This window comes from Amia ocellicauda, chromosome 22 (assembly GCF_036373705.1).
Source record: "Amia ocellicauda isolate fAmiCal2 chromosome 22, fAmiCal2.hap1, whole genome shotgun sequence".
NCBI classification, from domain to species: Eukaryota; Metazoa; Chordata; class Actinopteri; order Amiiformes; family Amiidae; genus Amia; species Amia ocellicauda.
In genome coordinates, this window is record NC_089871.1 from 5,847,109 (window position 1) to 5,863,823 (window position 16,715).

Here is a 16,715-nt window from a genome sequence, read left to right on the forward strand (position 1 = left end):
GTCCACCGTGGAGGGGATAAAATATCTTTAAGAATATCCTCCAAATTCACTCAAATGTGGCCACACTCAATCCACAGGCCCGCAGATACAGCACATCCCACTGACACCAGGGCAGCGTTGCAGGAGCCCCTCCGCGCCGGCAGGGGGCGCCGCTCAGAGCGCCAGACAGAGCGCCTCGGTCACTGACAGCGCCGCGGCTCAATGCGCTGTCCAGCACTTCAGCAGCGAGCAGCCGAGAGAGACGGGCGCAGGTCGGGATCCCGCACAGAGACCCAGCTGCCGCGACGCGACGGCTGAACACCTCGACGCCACACGGACACAGGTGAGCTCGGCGGGTACGGCACAGAAAGGTGCAATAAAACCGATTAAAAATGTTATTGCGTCTGAGCCCCAGCCGCGGGAGCTGGTTCGAGCCGGGGTCGGGGTTGTTATCCTCGCTGCGTTAAGGAGCTTTAGGGATTAAGCGGCACTGGGTCCAGACACGCACCAGCGTTTTTGTTTGCTCGCTCGTTTGTTTTTCTAATGGGTGTTTTAAACGACACACCGGTGCTGTGCGCTCTGTGTGCCCACACATTGATGCGTGTGCGCCGGGTTGCAGTTGTGCGGCAGCGCGTCCTGCTCAAGCCGTGGGGGAGTTGAGTTGTTTCAGCCCCACAAAAGGATCGTGCGTTTGTAGCGTTGCCTGTGTCATCAAAATGAAGTGTGTGGGGGGTGTTTGAAAGGTGCCCTTAACCCCCCGTCATAAACTTACACTTATTATTGGAGTGCTGTGCGTCCTGTGAGCAAAAGGGGGACAAAATGGGGAATATATGCCAAAGTAAGATGGAGCTAATGCTTTGTGGTTAGTTATTAACTAAAGCTTGCGATGGACGTGCCAGACGAGTGGAAGTGGGCCGCAAGACATTTTTTGAAAACGACGGGTGTTTGATACGAAAATAAGCAATAGGATGGTCTTTGTCTGTGCAGCGTGATGCATCCGTGCTCCGTCCGCTCACCTGGCAGGTCGCCATTCAACTACTGTTTCCATTGGAGTCGTGTGCTAAAGCAGGGCCAATTGCAATTTACTCTGCTCGTACACTAAGTTTCTGTTCACAGCCGCTTGTGCATGCTCCTTGTTTGATATTGCTGATGTATTGCTTTATGAAGTCCGTATCTGCAACCCGCGATTTGTTGTATTATTGTGGGGGGTGGCTCAGCCATCGATGAGTTATTTAAAGGAACAAGACGCAGCTGTCACGAAGCAAAGCCCCACAATGTTTTGATGTACTATCCGATGATTTCAAATGCATTGGAAAGACATGTTTTGTTGTCTAATAAAAACAAACAATGCACACAGTTGAATACACTTAGACATGTTTGTTTTTATAATACATACAAGCATGTGTAAGTAAATATACATTTTCTTGAGTGGTATCCTATTGTTGCACGTTTGCTAGCATCCATTGCCTAACTCATATATGATTTACTTAAATTTACCTAAGCACCAGTTAAATCAAAACAGTGTAGCGGGAATGGTGTCTGTGTAGTAATGTAATGGTTCTTCTGTTATCATCTTATGTAGTAAGGTAAACATTTTCTCCTTTGAACCATTTAGTTGTAATAAGATGTGATCTATATCTAAGTAACACCAACAGGCTCTGTGGGGAAAATTAAAGCTTACACATATTAGAACACCCAATCAAACAAATAGACTCAGCTCACATTCAAAATGTGTGTGTGTGTGTATATATATATATATATATATATATATATATATATATATATATATATATATTTTAATGAAGAAGCTGCTGTTGGTAAAATTAGTGAGCTTAATATTGTGACATGTCAAATAACTTTCAACCGTTAAACTTAAGACTTATTTTAACATTTCTTACGGCTATTGAACCCCATTGTTCATGATTAGATATTACAGTTGTGTGAATTAGTTTGAAAGAGGAGGACCTTTGTTCTGATTTTCTGCGCACGTGTTAATTAGTTCGCTTCCCACGAAAACAGAATGAGTGGTTTAATTTGCCACAGATTCCCAATCCAGCTGACGTTTTTAGTTTCTGGTCACAGTGAACTCAAGACCACTTCTGTGTATGTATTTATGGTTGCATGAGTATGTGTGTGTGTATATATATATATATATATATATATATATATATATATATATATATATATATGTATTAGCCATTGTTGTTACCTGACTTTGGAGCCTTTCAAAGAATCTTCTCTCAAACTCAATATCTTCAATGTCTTCTGGAAATATGTAATACATTTTCAGGTATTCACAGTTTCAAAGATATTGAACCTTGAGCCAACTATGTTTTAAAATCAGTGGTTGCAGTAGACATTAAGAAATGTGTATTGCTTGAAATTACTCAGTGACTAGCAGTGGATGTGATAAATACGATCAGCATAAGACCCTCTTGGCCCTGGGGGGATGGAGTTTGATCCTGCTTTTGTGCATTTCTAATGTGTTCCTGTCCTTGTCTCTTTGTTTGGAAGTGTAAACAGCCCGACCTTAATCTTTGAGAAGTATAATAAAGATCATAGACCTTGTTGATGTTTTTGGTATTTCCGACACAATACTCAGTTTGAAGGTTGATAGAGGGCATGGTGCTTGGTTTAAGTACAATGCTCACTGGGGCAGGGTCTCCTCAGACCACTAATCCACTTTTCTCACTGTGCAGCCAACTACTGATACTCCACAGAGCAGAAGAAGGTAAGCCATCATTGCAGGGATTAGATTGCATTAGGATCGCAGAGTGCAATGTCAGGTGCTGCAATGAGAAGCACAAGGTCAGTGTAGCCTTAGAGGTGTAGTGTTCAGCATCGAAGACACAAACAGTAGAAATGGCCCAAGTTCTGCAATAGAATTGGGACTGCGGATGGCCTTTCTTTTTTATTGACCCTGAAGATCTTCCTTGTGTTTTTAGCTATAGGTGGTTTCCACTTACCAAACTCCACTACGGCAGCCTGCAGTCACCTATCACCAAACTCTGCTGGAGCTGAAGCAGAAACGCCTTTATGTAGAGAACAGCAAAGAGGTACACATACAAACACACACACAGCACACAGCTAAATAATTAAGGTCCCTACCTCATCAGAGGAGTGCTTGCTGGTAATCAGTCAAGGCCTGCAATGATGAGCAATTAAAGCTTCCAAGGATTTAATTAGATGCAGAACTCTGTAGTTTCTTGAGAAACTTGAGAAACGAGTTGGAGTCATTCAGAGAAGTTCTCATTGAGGGTTGTGTGTGTGTGATTTAATGTCAAGTTAAATTGTAGGTGTGTCTTCATACAAACAAGATGCCCTGTTCCTCAGTATGCGAGGCACTGAAATGGGACAATAGCATGCAGAGTGGGTATTTCTTAGATCCTGGATAGTGTGGATCTTTACACATAAAGCATTCATTAACATGCTATTCTCATTCTGGCTGTTATGCTATAAATTAAGTGTATCTGTTATGTGTCATGGTCTATACACACAAACAAAGGTGCCTGATACAGCACACAGAGCTCACATTCCTCCTCTCTGTTCAGTTCGGTCCTTTTTAAATATTAAACATTTGCCATTTCTGTTCAGAGGAAAAGTCTCTTGGGGTAGGTTGCAGAAATGGTTCCCTCATTCCCTGAAGTGAGCAGCTGGAATGGGTGAAAAACCAGAAAGAAAGAGAGCAGGAATTGTGATTTTGACACAAAATCCAGTCTTAAATTCTGCCTTGTTATTTGCATTGTAACGGAGTTTACCATAATGATTAATTTATATTGGTTATGCTAGCTTCTCTCTCTCTCTCTCTCTCTCTCTCTCTCTCTCTCTCTCTCACTATATATATATATATATATATATATACACACACACACACTGGATTCTGAATTAGTCAACACCAGTGTCTTAAAATACAGGTCTTACTGCCTGATGCTATTCTTTCTTATGTTTCTGCCTGTTTTAGCATATTTTGGGTTTAATCTTCTATCCGAGATAAAAGAATATGTAACAATGTCAAATTATAGCCATCTGGGTTTCATGCTTGTCTTGAGAGCAACGGGAGGTCCTTCAAGCTACCCTCTGAGGGATGTCCAGACAACCACAGTGGGGCATTAAGAATGCGCTGATTGGCTCTGGCTGCCTCTCAGACTCTCTGTGCATCCCAGAGCCAGAGGGTTCGTCAGGGACTGCCGACAGCCAAATTAACACGCTTGGCTCCCTTATTAAAGGCATAAATATTTAATCGGAGCCTTTTATGTCGAAGTAATCAGGTTTGGTGATATTCTGCGTCTCCACCTCGTTAATCCATCAACAGCAGAACATTGGACACTGTTTGCAGTGGCCAGCCATTTTTTGATACCAGATCTATTTTGCGTCTGTGTGTATGTTGCTTGTTTACGCAGCGCAGGGAGCTTGTGGGCAACGGATACGAAGCGTCTTCTTTTTGCCGCGTGACCTTACAGAGACTTCTCCTGCAGATGGGGGAGCGTCTGTTTCTCCTGGATTAGAATGTCCCTTTTCTGCAGCGAACACACATCACCACCAGATGCCTGCTATTACTGTGTATAATTATGCAGAGCGTAATCTCTGGAGCAAAGGGTTGTTGTTGTTGTTTTTCTTCTCCCGCCTTTAAAGTCAGCTAAAGTGACAAGATGTATCACGACGCTGCAAAGAATCTTTTGAACAAGAGCCTTGCAATTATTATTTATCATGCCTGTTAACCTTTTGAATGTATTTTTGTATTCAAGCACATTGAGGGGTGGGAGGGGAAAGTGGGGGGTTAGAATACAGTCTTCCTTCAACTAAGATGAATCCCAAACTATTTATATTTCTCTCTTCATTGCAAATTAATTAGCACTTCAATTTGTATCACCCAAAATGCAGTATGACCTTCTACTAAAGGGTAGGACATAGATATTAAACAAAACAGAGAACAATAATTAATGGGTTTAATTACAGAACCATACAAAAGAAACCATCATAGAGGTTGGCAGCCATCGGGAGCCTTATCCCACACTTATCCCTCGCACGTTTTCAAACTCTTTTGTTGAAGTTAATTGAAGATACTACGACAAATATTGTGACACAAGATAATACTTATCCTTATATGTGTATATCTTATAACAGTCCTGCTTCAGCCCTAGCCCTTTTCAGTGAGGCCAAAAGGAAATGGAAGTTATTGTGGGAAGACGTTGGGTCTTCACCATCGGGTTAGGTTTGTGATTGATGCTTTGTAGATTGTGCCCATGGGGTTTACAGTTGAGACCCAAGTCTGTATCTTTTTTATAAAAGGGACCATGTTTTAGAAATGCCTAAAATACAGAATTCTGGACTGTTAGAGGTTTTTTGTTCAAGCTCAGGACTCCGACTCCATGTCCTCCACTCCACCTCGTTTCCTCAAGCAAGTCACTCCACAGATAGAAACCACTCAGATTATGAAACTCATTTCAGTCACAGGGATCACAATGAAGTCGAGTCATTCTACTGATTGGCGCAACCTTCCCCCTTCCATAAAACAAGCCGTTTGATGCAGCCGAGGCAGAGGGGTGAGATCTAGTGCAGGAGGTATAGACAGCATCACATGCGCAGTTCCCAAAGAGTGGAGTTAAATTATTCTGGCGTGCCATCGCGTGTGCCTGCGCTCTGTAGCACTGCTAGGTCCCAGTGGATGCCTTTCATTTCCTCTCCGTCTCTTCTTCCCTCTCTCCCTCTCTCTTCAGAAGAAAACTGCTTTGAAGTGTTTTTTTTTGTGTGTGTGAACCAGCCGAAGAGGATAAAAAAAGCAACGACGTGGTAATCTTTTGATCTTTTCAACATGTATTTGTGTCATACGGGGGATTTAAGCCAAAGACTTGTAACGTTGAGTTTGAAAGGTGTTAACTTCTGTGCATAAGTTACCTCGTCACACTTCTTGGACCCGGCGATTGAGTAGGTTTTGTGTTTTTTTAATGTAAAAAGACGCCGATATTGTTATCTTTTGTGACAATGGATAAGAAAAGGTGTGGATGTATGTAATTGATGCTTTTCACTGATCAGTTCAGTCCAGTACTGATTTCTAGTGTGGATTTGGTAGTACATTTTTAATCCCTGCACATGTTGTCTTGAAACTGTGAAAAGCTGTACCAGCTCAGCTCTTGGGGTCTGATTTCCCAGCGCTGAAATGCCACCCTGTTGTGCTTTTCCACAGGACAGAAGTAACAGTGACACTACAGACTCTTTTTTTTATTTTCTCATCCCCAATTCAAACCGAGGGCCTCTTCAGATGCATCACAGTTATCCGATGAATAATGTAAGGCCAGGCTCCACAGTGCACACAGCGGGATCAAATACGCTGCCAGGTCTGGCCACTCCAGCTCCTATTTCACTGAGGCAGGGAAGGCCAGAAGGAGAGGGGAGGATGGGGTGCTATGCCATTCATTTTTAACCACCTTTCCTTCCAATCTGTGCTCATCGGTGACGTCTTTTGTGCACCTGTATAAACACCCCGTGACTCCTTTGTTTTTATGCCTCTGCCAGTAGGGCCAGTGCATTACTTGTTGATCAAAGCGATTTATTTTGATGGCTGGCAGAAGGCATTTCATCCCTGCTGACTGAAATGAACATCCGAGTCTGCAAGCACGCCTTTTCACATAATCGCGGTGTCCGCATCCGCTTTCGTGATTGAGTCATCGTTGTGAAGGGCTTTTCTTTTTTTTTTTAAATGGTCACAATCTGTAAGGGAATTAAGCCTGGCAGGTAGAGCATGAAGACACAATTCCCCACAATCTCCCAAATGTGTGTGTGAGGGGAAGTGACAGAGCTGTCTGCTTGCTTTCATTGTTCCTTAAGAGATGGGAAGTCTGAATTAAATATTTTTTCCTGGAAGCAGGTCAGTGAACGTACAGAAATACATTAACAGCGTGTGCCCACTGTGTTGGCACGGGCATTTATCTCATTAGCACTTTCACTTACTCTGCATTAGTTCTGTTTTCCCGAGGCCTCCGAGACTGGCTGGGTGCCCCACTGTATTGTTCCTTCTACTTTTACCTTTTTAATTTTAATATATATGCTAATAACAATGAAAGAAACGCTCAGCAGTTTCATCTGCCTGAAATAAAACGTTTCCTCCTTTCACGAAAGAGCCAATACATATATTTTAATATTTGTTTGTTCAGAGAGAGAGACTAATATATAAGCAGAACATGTGTGAGGGTTACTTGCATTTGAATTTCAATGGAAAAACTGGCATCAGCGTTTTTACCGGCACAAATCTTAAACTGCTGAGCTGGAGATGCATCTTTTCAATTTGATTGCCGTGAACTTGCCAAATTCCAAGGAAACAAGCGTGTTGTACTTGGGATTCACCTCATGTTTTTGCAGCACAACTGGCAACATAGATCATGCTGTTTTTATCTGTATACCCCAACTTGTTGGTGTAAAACTGGAATTCAAGAAGACGGTTGTATGTACATTGAAATCTGTGACGTAACATAAAGATTATAAGCTTCAGGTAGTGAACTTTCAACAGGAAGTTGCCTGTAGCTGCATTCTGATTTGAATATTGTGTGTGCTTGTATTGTTGGGAAACGATAGCTCAAGATGTTTCAGCATGTTTCAAGGTTCATAGTTAATGGCAGCTTGTGTGTTGAAAAGTCCCTCAAGGTCTGAAGAGGCCTTTTATTATGGTAGGGTACTCCATGCTGCAACATCACATTCATTTGTCTATGAGTGGTGTCTCCGGGTTGACACGTTATTAGAACATATCACAGACGCTCATTGAAAACGTTGAATAACGGTGTCCCGGTGCAGCTGTAGATGTATTTGTGTGCTTGTGTGTTTTGTGAGTGTTGCAGTGGGCATGCGTCTTGATGTCTGTCTGTGTGGGTGTCATCTTTTGAAAGTGCTTCTGTCCCTTCTGCCGATTTAAAAACTGGCAGACCTTGAATGTGCGATTGAACATGGAGGAAGGAGCCCTTGCTTTTTCAGTCATATTATTTGAATTGATAAAAGGGTTGTAAGGGACATGCTCCATAATGCACAATAAGGGGGGGACTGATGTTCTGAACAAAATGAAAACAACATTTTCATCAAGGGCTTTTAAAACGTACATAAGACCTTTAGAAAGTGAAATGAAGTAGGATGGATAAAGAGCTTTTTGATTGTTGAATATGTTAAGGAATTGTGCAACAGTGGCTTATAGACAAGAAAGAAAGGCCTAGGAAGCTATGCCAGATATTTTGCTTTCATACAGATATATATTTAAAAAGCATAACTATGTCAAATATCCTCTCTCTCTTACTTGCTTTTATAATTTGCAGGAATTTGCTACTGTTTGCTCCTTAAGTATTGAGTAACAATTAAATAATTAAGGAGATAGTGGAGATCTAGACTTCAGACAGATTGGAGTCACAGTGAGTTCAGTTACCCTGTAGTGGAGACTCTTCTGGCATTTAAAAATGTAAAAGAATGTTATTAGGAACTAGTGGGAAAATATGATTGTGTAAATATATTGAGGACAGAATGGGGAAGGGATTTAATTAGTTACTAGTCAATGGAAAGAATAATTAGGAACTGTTTTTATGCATGCATCTAAAATATGAAGTTAATGATGTGGATGCTGTTTCTGCAAGATTTCACTTTAACAGATGGATTTGAGTAATATTTTAGAGATTCCACTGTGGATCCTCGTCTTATTATTATTATTTACAGAAGAGAAAATTAAACATCATGTATAATGTGAATTCCTCTGCTCAATACCACTGACACACTCATCTTGACATTTAACATGATTATTTTGCAAGGTTTCAGCTCATTAAAGTCTACATATTTGTTTTAATAATTAAAATGTAGGATTTATATTTAAAATGTATATATCACTAACTGCAGAGAAAGATTTTTTTTATTGTTATCCCTGGCGGATGATCGCACCGTTTTGTCTGGCTTTTGTGGGTTTAATCTGCATAATTTCCGGGATTATTGTAATTATGCAAAGACTTGATTGAATCCTTGGCAGTGAGTGACAGCTTTACGGTTAAAACACGCGTCAGATTCATAAGAACTGAATTCCAGAAATAGGGAACTGTTTACCAGGCCTTGGCAGTACCAAAAACCTTGATTAGCGGTGCCTGCCACCCATGCATCATACACACAGGTCTTGACAACAAAGCAGCATTGCCACAATTAGTGTGCTAGCGTCTTCCCCCTAATATTTTCTCTCAAAAGGTTAATAACCAGTTCTGCTTGCCTCTGGATATGGTTTGAAAGGAAAATTACCATTGTGCAGTGACCGCTACATTAGGTGGCATTGAGGAAGAACCCATGGGAGACAATTTCTCTCATGCAGTTGTCTTTATTTTTGGTATTTTTTTTCACTCATTGTTTGCTTTCTAATGGGTTTTACATTTTGAGTTCAATGTCACTGTAAAAAAAAAAGAAAAAGTTTCACTTACAGTTTGTAAGAAACTGAAGGATTTCCTATGCAGCTTTTATTCACTTTATTATGGAGGTTAGGATTTATCACTGGTGCTGTGGCTCATTCCTGCAATACGAGAACAAAAAGCATTTATAGAGCTTTTAAATGGTGGCTTTTGAAAGGGAAACCCTGCGTGTGTCCGTGTACAATCAAATCTGATTGAGGCTCTATTATGTAATGTGACACAATGACAGCAGAGCAAGAGATAGGACAGGCAGACAGTAGATGGTAATTTAACTGCAGCATTATATCCAATCCAGTTTAGTCTGTGATGTTCATAGAAAGAATGTTTTCATTATTTGGTTCTGAAATTCCAGGGGAAAATGTTTCAAGGGAAAGCTTGACATTGACACATTGCAAAGTGATTTCGGACAAATGCATTATGGGTTCATGTTCTGGTCACAGTCTAATCTAAGGTACTAGCATTTTCACTTCGGATCCTAGGTATGGAAGTGTCTTAAAGATAGCAATAATCATTTGTTTTACGTTCTTTTATTCCTTGAGAGCCTTGAAATAAACAAAACTTAAAGAAAATATAATGCATACATTTTCCAAACATGGAGGTCTCTATATTTTGGGGAAATTGTGGCAGGTTTATTGTTAATGAGCTACCAGGTAGGAATTTACCTTATTTCACTGCAGAAGGTTTATACACACCTCCCCATGTAATGTTGTACAATGTTCTCATATTCCAAAGCAGGTTTGAAATCAGAATACATGGGCAGCATCAGTACCTTGTGTCGAGGTGACAACAGTGTTTCTGCATGCACAACACATCTCTGTCACTCTTACACCTGTCCCACCCCCTCCCAGGCCGGGTTCGCAGGATAAATGAGGACTTCTGACATCTGTCGTCCTTGCATACAAGGTGCTGAAGAGCTTCTTGAATTGCAGGCAGGTACCTGGTAGCAAGTGTTGCCTTCTGCAGGAAATAAGCAAGCCTTTGTGCCAGTTCCCTTTCAGGCAATCAACTGGGGACAGAAGGTAGACTCTCACTGCACTGCGTTTTACAAACTGCACTGAAGGAAGAGAGGAAGCTGAAAGGCACATGTATTCAACACTTTTTTGTCACGTTTGAATATGAAAATGTACTGAAAGTAAAAATTATACGAACTGCTGTCTTATATGAGACTGGGACATATTCTGACCTGATTGTCAGCCTTATATACTTACATACTGCTCATATCCATCATACCGGTCTGGAGAAGTGAATGATTTAATCTCGCGAAAGAGAACACAGTAGAGGTGTTTTACTTCCTCTCGACATCCGTTCCAGTTATCAGCGCAGTGGCAGATATTATGGGATGAAATCAGTGGCCAGAAACCCAAGTGATGTTTCCAGATGACCTCCCGGAGAGAGGAATGAGGTGATAGACGAGTGTGGCAACACTATCAACTGACTGACACTCGCTGACCTGCTTCAAATCACACCGGCTCCGTGGCGTCCCCAGACCGCCGGCGTTCGCACAATTGCTTCTGGCTGGTTAAGAACGGCTGAAAAAAGGAGAGCGCTGACCTTTTGTTTTTCTTGCAGTGAGCCTACAGCTGTTTAATAAAGAAGAAAATGGAAAAGGGGGGTATTTTCCCCATGTCTCCACAGCACCTCTTTAGCAGTTTTTGTTTTTGGTGCGGTAAAATGGGAATTGTATTGAATTTCCTGACATTTCCTTTGGTCTTTGCTTTGTTACTTTGATCTTTTTTTCATTTTCCACATACGACTTTCATGGTGTAAAGGCTTTATTTATTTGTGCTTAACAACAAGGTACCCTGGTGGTTTGAGACAGCGCAGAATGTAAAATGGGAACGTTGTGAGGTTTTAATGTCTGTGGTATCTAGGGAGGCTCAGTGTTGGCTGTGCTAGGTGATTTTCTTTTGTTAAGACTTTCAGAAAGGAATATAAAACCGAAATTCGTCTGGATGTGTCAAGAGCTACTGTGCAACAAAGACTATTAAGAGGTAAAACCATGCTTTTCCATTGCATTGTGGTCAGAGAAGGTTATGTAGATACTATTAAACACATTATAAAATGGAAACATGGTGATGTCCGGAGCTATATGTTTTAGATCTCTGCTGTGTGTTTTCTTCCTCTCTGCAGGATACACTGCATCAACAATGTAATAATAATGAAAACTAGTGAACACAGTGGACTTCACAAAATTGACCTGTCAAGTTTGGTACCGTGGATCTAGCCTGGTGTCCTCCAGAACACTGGCTCGGCGCGCTCTGAGAACCGCCGCGGTTTCAGTGGATAATAACGGGCCTGCTGGCTTCCCGGCTCTCTGTGCTGCTCTTAACAGAAAATCAATGTTATAAATAGGCTTTGAAATTTCAATTGTTGGAGTGTGCCGTGTGTGTATCAATACAAGGTGGACCTATGGATTTTTGTTGGTGGCACTAGTCTGTGACGATGCCCGCTTTCTGCTGCAAACAGGCCCTACCTTTTAGTGCTGATTAATGCGGTGCGCTGCAGGGAGCCCGTGTGTGTGTGTGTGTGGGTGGGTGGGTGGGGGGGGATTCTACTCCCAGAGGAATTTATTAAAGATATTGGGTGGCATGGGGGAGGGGAGCAACATAATTGGCACACTGCGCAATCTTCCAAATGGGCTGTGAGAGCTGTTCACTGGGGGCTCCTGATGTTACAGGGGAGGTGGAAACAGATGTCACTATTGAATTGTAAGTCCATGAAGAACATATGTGCTACAGTAGGATTGTTAATGTTTTGTTTTGTTTTTTCTCAAGCCTTCTCCACTTGCCCTGAACACATTTCCTGAAGGAGTCGGTCTTCCAAAGGCTGTGAAGTCCACCATGTAGATTTTCTAAAAGTGATTTTTTGACATAATCTGCTGACCCCAGTACAGAGACTTTTCCTGCTCCCTCAATCTGCCAACGTCCAGCTGTGTTTTTCAGAGCTCTGCAAACTGGCTAATGACATCAAAGCAATGATCGTGGTTAAAGTACCATAACAGCCAAACTACTAGTATGCAAGTGAATAGAAATATTTCATTTTTGTTTCACAAAGCTCTTGAAATAGTGCTCACTTCTTGCATGCTGAGATTATTAGCCAGCCAGAATAACCAATCAGATCAGCATGGGGGCTACAGCTCTCTATACAGTGCCGAATTCTCATATTTTTTGTGTGTAGGTTAAACTAAGAGATACTATGAAATATAGATGGTGTTGTATGAGTTGAGAGACTTAATGAACAGTACTTTGCAGAACTTAGTACTTACACATAAAAATATAGTTACAGTTTTTGGGGCCACATTAGTGGGTGGTGATCATAGACTGCAGGTTTATGTTGGTGCCCTTCATCGATGTTTAAAACTAAACCGTGATTTTGTGGCTTTCGTTCAGGGTTGAAATTTGGATAGTGTACAAATGAAAGGAGCCCATTTTCCCCCCATTACAGAACTGTTCCTAATACGTACCTACTTACCCCCTTCAGGAAGAGCTTGGCCTTTTCTGTACTCGTTTACATCAGGGTTGTGTCTTTCTCCTATCCTCTCTCTCCATCTTGTAAAATAAACTGAGACACAGAGACAGAGAGGTGGTTGTTTATCGTGCTGTGGCAGCGACACTGTATTGACTTTATTATTATTTCCCCCCTTCAAACAGACACCTAATATATTTGCCTTCGTGTCTTATACCTCAAGGGTTTGGATCTAACCTTGAAGGCATAAAATGATATCCCTTAAGGGAGAACAGGTCAACGGAATGTCCTTTATCAACCTCCACTGGCACCAGGAAGCAACCTCTGTCTCTGTCAGCAGGAATTGGTAGCAAACTACTGGAAGGAGAGCTAATGTACATTTTTAGTTGTTTTAAATTATAAAGTACATTCAATCAGCACCTTCTGAGTTTTTTCAGTAAATAAAGAGTGGGATTCTTTCATTGTATAGTGCTGTAATACACAGATTCTGCGGTTCACTTAGTATTCAAAAAAACATAGTTAAAAGCCCTAATGTTATTTTCTACGATTAGTGGTAACACTATAGATTGCATGTTAGATTTTATTCTTCGGAGGTTCCTGGACAGAAAATCATTGCCTGAGCAGTTCTTGTACGATCCATATCTTAACATCTGGGTGGAAGAAATGAACGCGTGTCCTCTGCATTTCCAGTGATAGCAATTTGCTTGTAATTGCTGTTGTGTTCAATTCAAATGTTTGCTCTCGGCTGGAGAGCTCTTTAAGTGGTGAAAATAAGAAAGGGAGGAAAATACATGAGCAGTTACTGTTGATGGCTGTCTGGGGAGGAATTTAATATATCTTCTCCAATAAGGCTAGATATCTAGTTGGGGGGGTGACACTGCAGGGTCAAATCACCCCACGTTTCTCATTCCTCCAAAAAATCAAAAAAAAGAAAAGCCCGTTTTGGTTGGTTAAGCCTATTGCTTATTTTTAAAGAACAGAGGGAACACAGGATATTTAGCAAGTTATGTACCTTTTTTCTTAGAGAGAATAACATATAAATGTAATCTTCACAAATCCGTCAAACTACATCAAATTCAAACCGATCAAATTCTGAAAGGAGAAAAATATGAATGCAAGGAGGTTTTCGCTCAGTGTACAATGTAACTCCACAGGTTGTGAAAAGACCTAGTGGGAGAATAGTTTGATCAGTGATTTGTATATTGTGGATACCATAATGATGGTGTGAAAACACAGTGCTGGCCTCCGTTTCTCAGTATCAGAGACAAATCCGTCTGCAGTTTCAGGTCATTTCATCTCCGTGATTTGGTGTCAAATAACTTTCTTGTAATGTCTTCACTTGTGGATCTCCCTGCAGTTGAATTCCCTACCTGTGGGCTGTTTAAATGTGTATTTTTTAAATTCATTTTTACAAAGTCTCTCCTCCCACCTCTATCATTCACTGGATGTCTCTGTCCTTTAATTCCTTCATTTCTCACCAGTGCCAGTTGCTGCACAGAGCAAGTAAGAGGGACAAGAACGTCTCGCTGGAGGATAACAATGTCATTCTCTATAGTTTTATTAGCTGCAAATGGGTCGGGAACTGTCCAAAAATCTTTCCTCCAGGGGAAATTTCTTTTAAGACTCCTAGCCATTTGATTGTCTTCCAGATTTAGGCTGTGTATGTGTGATTATGTGGGGGCGGGGGTCCTTTAAATGTGAATATTTAAAGCTGTGCTGCTGTGGAAGTGGCGAAATACATGTCTATTCCCTTGTCAATATCAATTTAGACTCTTGCTACTTCAATCTGGTTACCATCAGCTTTTGAAATTGAACCACAGTCTGGCTCTCCGGCAGGTTTCCTCTGCTTGGTAATCTTATGTTCTTCAATTCACATGGATTGTGTTTGCGGTGTCTTAGTTTCTTCTCTACCCCTGTACTGGCTTAAAAACCTTGTTTTTCCTCTGGGGATTCATTTGCCTGTTCCTAAGCGGCTTGTGAAACACAGCCCTGAGTCTCTCCTCTCGTGGGCCAGCTGTCAGGACAATGAACTTCCAGACACCCCTTGATCAAACGACAACCTGTTGGAAAAATCTGAAAAAATTATTCTCACATGTTACTATTTGGAAACACTGTGCCATCTGGGTGTGTAGGAATAAAACACTGTAACGGAGCACACCTTACAGTTAGAAAAAATATTTAAAATATGTCTTCCAAGATATAGCTCATACTTCACTAACACTTAACGGGCAATATGCCATAAATGTCCTATACTGAAAGCGTCATGTGCAAAAGAAAGCTTATATTCTTTACCTGCATATGTTGTGTCCTGTGCGGTTATTATGGTTCAAACTTTGCCTCTGGGACATGTTTTTTATGGTTGTTTTACATTTAACAAGGTATTCAGAAAAGCAATAAGCAGGTTTATGCAAAGATTAGACTAAATCAATCGACTTGATTGTAAAGGCAGGAATCTGCATGAAATAGCTGCCTTACCAATTTATTCTAATTGGTTTCAGTTAAATCAAGCCAAGACGCTTGATTTGTAAATGGAGTGGGTGTTTCATTAGTTTGACCTTCGTGCCCTCCATTGGAGCACTGCTTCAGTTAAAAGGCAGCCCGTTCGTAATATCAGACCAGTGCTTGTGAGGTTTTTCTCATAGCCTTAGTTCAAGCCTATTTCCTTTCTTTTAGGCCGTGTTAATGAGAAAACAAAATCCCATTAAAACGCAACACATTGGGAATTATCACATTCCCTTTCTACTCCTCTCCTCCATGGCCATTTCCTCGAAGAAATGCACCACCCCTCCTCGCTCAGACTGAATTGACAGGGAGGCAATTAAAAGCGCAGGAGAGCGGTTGTGTCCGACAAATGGGGAACTAGATCCAAATAAATAGGCGGCCGGAGACGCTGGCGGTTCCATAATGTTATCGTAAATTGTCCACGATGAACACTGTGCCTAATCCACAGCTGAGAGACAGCAGAGGGGGAAATAAAAAGCAATTCTGAAGCACCTGCTGATTCTCTGGCTATGACACATTTTATTATAATGCCTCTGAGCAGCGAGAAGACGAGACGGGGTGGGGTTAAATTAGAGTGAATATTATGCTCTTTCAAAGCTGCAGCACAATGTCTCCCTCAAAACACAGACCACATCTCTTGATTCTTGTTTGCTAGATCTAATCATACCTGACTGTTTTGATTGGCGACAGGTGGATCTATCGCCACGTCCAATCAAAGCCGGCCAAAACATTGCACGAGAACCCGTGAGAGGGAACTCCGCAAAAACATTTCAAGGCCCAACTTCAAGGCTTGACATGGAAATGTTAAGGCAACAAAGGATTCAGGGGTGTCTTGTGATAACACTTCACTTCTGTCACCTGGCAGGCAGTTGCTGAGATGTGATATGATTATGTCTTTTTATTATGATTTTTTTTCCCTCCCCACAGCTTTTGAGCTACCGTGAAAGGTTTGGCGGTCGATGTGTACGTGAGCCGCCGAGATCTATTTTAGAAATTGAGAAAAGAAGATGTTTGGGCGGGTGAGGAAAAGAGGGGGAAGAAACAAACTTTGCAAGACGGTTTCAATCTCTCATCGTATTCTACCGCTGTTTTGTGTGTGTACAAAAGCAGCTTGAATAACTGAATCCTTTTAAAGACTGCAATTTCTTATGCTGGGAATGTACAGTCTGTGAGCGTAGCAAAACCGCAGGTAGCTGCACCTCTCCAGAGAAATTGAATGTCTACGTACATCCCTGCGAACCCTTGCTCTCCATGAATCTAATCTGGTTATAATGTATTAGGGAACCCATGTTCTATGCAATAAATAAATAAATAAATCATTCAGCATGGAATAGAGATAAACAAAAACTCCAATAG

General features: G+C 41.4%; 1 protein-coding gene across 2 annotated transcripts in view; it reads left to right on the plus strand.

The window, feature by feature from the left end:
• The first annotated feature begins 238 nt into the window (after positions 1–238).
• srrm3 (serine/arginine repetitive matrix 3) overlaps positions 239–16,715 on the plus strand; it is a 97,522-nt gene continuing 81,045 nt past the window's right edge. For both annotated transcript variants that reach the window (XM_066695287.1, XM_066695288.1), the window contains exon 1: positions 239–322. The gene's annotated coding sequence lies outside the window, so the exon portion shown is untranslated. The remainder of the gene's footprint in view (positions 323–16,715) is intronic.